The following is a 6,429-nucleotide window of genomic DNA, read 5'->3' as shown; positions in this document are numbered from 1 at the left end:
CTAGTGTATTTCGTTCGTGCTCCTTACGCGAAATGTACGTTGACTGCAGTGGGATCGTTCTCTGGTGAGCTTCAAATGCCGCTGCTCTGAATTTTCTGAACAGCGTTCCTCAAAAAGAACGTCGCCTTGCCTCCTGGGATTCCCATTAGAGTTTCGAAAGCACTTTTGTGTTGACTGACCCTACCGGTGACAAATCTAGTAGCCCACCTCTGAATTCCTTCGATATCTTCCTTCAATCCGAACTGATGGTGATCCCAAACACTCGAGCAGCACTCAAGAAGGGGGCGCACTATTCTAGCTTTGGTAGCCCGGCCAGAGCACGCGTAATCTTAGTACTGCTACAAGCAGACGGTTCTCAGCGGTCCCTGGTGATACAGCGGGTACAGCGAGTGTTTGAATTTCATTCTTCATGATTTTTGGTGGGCTTCCGCTACTCTCACAAAGCGTCCCTCTTCAAGTGCGTCTGTACTATGCAGACGTCCAGAACCTGGTCTACGTGTGTGGGAATGTTCCACGGAGCACTTCTGAAAGCACCGACACACAGCCGCTGCATCGTCCCCTAAATGTGCAGCAATCAGCCGGCCGAAGTGGCCGTGCGGTTAAAGGCGCTGCAGTCTGGAACCGCAAGACCGCTACGGTCGCAGGTTCGAATCCTGCCTCGGGCATGGATGTTTGTGATGTCCTTAGGTTAGTTAGGTTTAACTAGTTCTAAGTTCTAGGGGACTAATGACCTCAGCAGTTGAGTCCCATAGTGCTCAGAGCCATTTGAACCATTTTGCAGCAATCTGTCGATATTTCAATGAAGCTTCCCTAGGCCAACTGTGGGACCCCTTTCAAATGAGCGAAGCTGTTCAACAGGAGTATGTACTCGTCGGTGAGGCATGGTTCTACTCTAAAATGAATGTTCAGCTCTAAATTCAGTACAGTTAGCGCCTGCAGAATCAAAACAAGGGGCTCACAGACAGCGCTCCTGAGCATCATTTAATCACCGACGACCGGGACAAATGAATAACTAACACTGCAACCTCCCAGTATGCACATACACTACTGGTCATTAAAATAGCTACACCAAGAAGAAATGCAGATAATAAACGGGTATTCATTGGACAAATGTATTGTACTAGAACTGACATGAGATTACATTTTCACGCAAATTGGGTGCATAGATCCTGAGAAAGTAGTACCCAGAGCAACCACCTCTGGCCGTAATAACGGCCTTCATATGCCTGGGCATTGAGTCAAACACAGCTTGGATGGCGTGTACAGGTGCAGCCGCCCATGCAGCTTCAATACGATACCACAGTTCGTCAAGAGTAGTGACTGGCGTATTGTGACGTGCCAGTTGCTCGGCCACCATTGACCAGACGCTTTCAGTTGGTGAGAGATCTGGAAAATGGGCTGGCCAGGGCAGCAGTCGAACATTTTCTGTATCAAGAAAGGCCCGTACAGGACCTGAAACATACGGTCGTGCATTATCCTCCTGAAATGTAGTATTTCGCAGGGATCGAATGAAGGGTAGAGCCACGGGTCGAACACATTTGAAATGTGACGTCCACTGTTCAAAGTGCCGTCACTGCGAACAAGAGGTGACCGAGACGTGTAACCAATGGCACCCCATACCATCACGCCGGGTGATACGACAGTATGGCGATGACGAATACACGTCTGCAGCTCGTGGTCGTGCGGTAGCGTTCTCGCTTCCCGCGCCCGGGTTCCCGGGTTCGATTCCCGGCGGGGTCAGGGATTTTCTCTGCCTCATGATGACTGGGTGTTGTGTGATGTCCTTACGTTAGTTAGATTTAAGCAGTTCTAAGTTCTAGGGGACTGATGACCATAGATGTTAAGTCGCATAGTGCTCAGAGCTAGCCACTAATGCAGGGGAAGTATGTTTTGTAACAAATGTCTACCCTCACTGTGAATAGTTAGCTTTCTTTTCTGAGAAGGAGTTGTAGGTAGCAAGTGCAATGCACCTCGAATCCTTCGTCACTCGTTCCCACACACACACACACACACACACACAGACACAGACAGACAACACACACACCGACAGACACAAAATATCACTCATCTTTCATCATTTAAAAAAAAAAAGTGTTCCAAGAATAGTCTTCCATCCTATCGTTTAGTCAGGTTGTTCAGTTGGCGGTAAAGTGGGGGAGGGGGACCATCAGGTGGCACCTGTGGGGGGGGGGGAGGTGAGGGAGGAGGGAAGGATGGGGGTTCTAGCTAATATCTGATTGCACCTAGGGGTAATAGTCTAAGAACAGTTGGGGATCAATGGTCTACACAAATAAGGAAAAAAGGAATGGCGTTGAAGGTTTAACGTCTGATCGACGATGAATCATTAGAGAGGCAGCACAAGCACGAACTGAAGTATGGAGAAGGAAATCGACTGGGCTGTTTCACGAAAGCACTCAGGCGAAGTCTTAAGCGATTTAGAAAATTCACAGGAGACTTATATGTGGAGAGCCGGATAGATTTTTAAACTGCCATCGTTTCGAGTATACGTCCAGTGACATGCAAATCCAAGGTCCGCATTCCGATCCCGATTGGCCAGTGATGACCGAACGACTGCCGGATCATCCTCCGCCAATGGCGTTACTGTAGGCAGTACCCCGGGACGTGTGATGAGCACGCTGTTCTCCCAGGCGTTGTCGGCTTTCTTTACCTTGCAACCACAACTTCTCAATGAAGTAGCTCCTCTGCTGGCGTAACGACGCTGCTCGTACCCTGTTCCAATCGTCGCACCAATGATAAGTACCCGGGAGAACCGGGAATCGAACGCGTGTCGTCCGCATGACAGCTGGGCGCCCTGACCAGTGAGCTGCGACATTACAAAAAGACTTGGCAGGCATGTAGCTGCTGCACATGATTGCCAGCAGCGGTGATCACGAGAATGTACGGTCTCAAGGAGGCCAGGCTCTAACATTCTGCGTGGTGTCTGCTTGTTCTATATCGCGTCTCCCTACCACTTCCGCGCAACGACGCTCCGGCACGTGTACAGCACAAAGCAGGCACATTTGCATGCTGGGTTTCAACATTCTGGTGGTTACACCGCTTATTAATGTACAGAATTTAACATTTGCAATGGATTATGTCGCGCTTACATTAACCAGTTGTATTACAATGTTAATCACTAAAATATTCTACCTAGACAAATGTATTCACAAAATTTCGTTACTCTACACTAATTATTTTTTGGTGTTGCGATTTTTTGCGGCAGTGTTTATTAATATGTATAGTAATACTCCACTTCGTAATTAATCTAAAATCGAAAAATGAAATAGACTTATTAAGCACCTGAACCTGGGCATCCAAGACTCGAAATGCATCGAAGATTAACATTTTTTCCACACTTTCATCCAATAATGTCTTATCGGACAATATTCTTGGCTAACTCCTCGCTTTGGCAAAAATCATTCATTGCACAAAAGAAAGTAATAAGAACAGTGTGCGGGAATCAATACGGATACATCTAGCAGGCATTTCTTTAAGCAGCTGGGAATACTGATCATAGCTTTACAATACATTTATTCACTTATTAACGGCGAGAAAAATGGTTAAAGAGTCGGAGCACGGATATTCGGATAGCCACCTGGAATGTGAGGACACTCAAGAAGCGTGGCAAGCTACAAGACGAAACTAGATGGAAAGGGCAAGGAATGATAACGTTGGGGTAGCATTTAATGATGTATATCGGCGGAGACACTGGCCTTTCTGGCACTGGTTTCCTTCTACATAGGTCTATGATGGCTAACGTAATTGGTTTTACGGCGGTAAATGACAGAATGTGTTCTCTAAGGATAAGGCAAAATTTTTTTAACGTGACAATAGTGAATGTCTACACCCCTACGGAGGAGACAGATGAAAATGCAAAGGATATATTTTATGCCAAATTGGAAGGAGAAATAGGTAAAATTCAAAGGCCCGATGTGAAAATAATACTTGGAGGCCTGAATGCCAAAATAGGGAAAGAAGAAGTATCTGGAAGTATAACAGAAAAGGAATACCTACACAATGACAGTAATGATAATGGGCTCAGACTGATAGACTTCTCCAGGGGGAAGAACATGATAATAAAATGCACCTATCACCCAAGGAAAGATGTTAAGAAATGTACATGGGTAACACCAGACGGAAACACAATAAACCAAGATCACGTACTCATAGACAAAAGGCATGCATCAGATATTGTGGAAGCTAGCAGCTGCAGAGGGGCAGATGGAGACACAGACCACTACTTAGTACGAATTAGATATAGGCAGAAGATAGTTTTGGTAAGAAACCAAAGGAATAAGATAAGAATGGAACATAATATACAAAGACTCCAAACGAAGGAAACACAGGAAGAATATAGGAAGAAACTAGAAGAAATATTGGAAGCAGGGAGAAACACAGGGAATGAAGGTAACGTGGAAACTAAATGGGACTCGTTGAAAACCGCCATTAGCGTAGCTGGAGAAGAGATACTAGCGACAGAACAACGCAGAAGGGTGGTTGAGTGGTTTGACGATGAATGGTTAACGGTAAGACACGAGATAAATGAAGCGTGACGGAGAATGTTGCAAAGGAACACGAGGTTAGCGGCAGAAGAATACAGAAAAAAGAGAAAAAGAGCGGATAAGCTTTGTAGGGTAAAGAAAAGGCAGCGTGAAAGGAGAGGGATAGAGCAGCTGGATGAAATGGGAGACAATAAACAGATCAGAAGGTTCTATAAAAGAACAAGAGATCTGAAAAAAGATTTCCATCCTCGAGCAGTTTTCTACAAGGATAAGAACCGAAATATAATTGGAGATAAGAGCAAAGTCCTCGAAAGGTGGCAAAAGTATTATACTGAACTGCTTGCTGGTAAAGAAGGGGGTAAAGAAGATGGAAGCGTGATTGAGAATGAAAGGGAACAGCACTCAGAATTGGAATCAGAGTAGATGAAGAGGATCGGGAGGAGGAAGTAGTACCAGAGCTAGAGGAAGTGAAGAATGATGTAAAGAGCCTAAAACATAATAAAGCAGCAGGAGAAGACGGCATAGAGGCTGAATTATTAAAATATGGCGGAAAGAAAATGGAGGAGGCAGTCCATGAACTGATAAAGGAAATATGGATAAAGCAGGTAATGCCTAAGCATTGGAACATGGGAATTATCTGCCCGTTACATAAAAAAGGCGACAAGTCAGAATGTAGCAATTATCGTGGAATCACTCTCTTGGACGTAACATATAAGACATTTAGTAAACTTTTAGCCTCCAGACTTGAAGGGATGATAGAAGGGATGTTGGGGGACTATCAGGCTGGATTTAGGAGGCACAGATCCACGATGGATCAAATATTTTTATTAAGACAAGTGTCAGAGAAGTTTTATGAGTATGACAAGCAACTATATCAGTTGTACATTGATTTTAAGTAAGGGTACGACAGCCTTCTCAGGAAGAAGATTATGCAGATCATGAAACAATTTAGAATCCCACTAAAACTGGTCAATTTAACAGAAATGACAATGAAAGCAACAGTGTGTAAAGTAAGAATAGAGCAAGAACTGTCTGGTGAATTCCAAGTACAGAGGGGGCTACGACAGGGAGATGTTATCTCTAGAATCCTATTTAATTTAGTTTTATAAAAGGTGATGCGGCAAATGACGATAAACCCATGAGGAACAATACTTAACCGACAAGTTCAAGTGGTAGCATATGCGGATGACGTAGCATTAATGGCAAGAAATATAAGGGCATTAAAGAAGTACGATACGTTAGAGGAAGCAGCAACAGAAGTAGGTTTATATGTAAACATAAACAAAACAAAGTATATGGTGATGTGGGAGCCCAATATAAACGGACGAAAGAATTCAATAGTAATGAATGGGAAAGAATATGAAAGAGTGAACACATTTAAATATTTAGGTTCTGTAATAACGGAGGACAATAAAGTAGCAATAGAAATTCAAAAAAAGATAGCAAGTGGAAATCGTTGCTATTTTGCCTTACAGAATGTATTTAATTCCAGGAATGTCAGTAGAAACACAAAAATCAAAATATACACGACCATATTAAGACCTATAGTAATATATGGGCCAGAAGGCTGGGTATTGACATTAAAGGAGGAGAACTGGTTACTGAGATGGGAAAGAAAGATACTGAGAAAGATTTCTGGAGCAGTGAGAGAGGAAGATGGCTGGAGAGTAAGGACAAATGTAGAACTACAAACACTTCTTGGACAGATGGATATTGTTGCTAAAATTAAGCAGGGAAGAATAAGATGTATAGGACATGTACAGAGAATACGAGAAACTCGGAGTGTCAAGAAATTTTCATGGGAAAACGTGATGGGAGAAGGAGAAGAGGTAGACCCAGGAAAAGGTGGCTGGACGACACGGAAGAAGATCTAAAGGCGATGGGAATAAGAAATTGGAGAAGGAAGGCGATGGACAGAGAAGAATGG

Source organism: Schistocerca piceifrons, chromosome 3 (genome assembly GCF_021461385.2).
Source record: "Schistocerca piceifrons isolate TAMUIC-IGC-003096 chromosome 3, iqSchPice1.1, whole genome shotgun sequence".
Classification (NCBI taxonomy): Eukaryota; Metazoa; Arthropoda; class Insecta; order Orthoptera; family Acrididae; genus Schistocerca; species Schistocerca piceifrons.
This window is presented reverse-complemented; position numbering follows the sequence as displayed.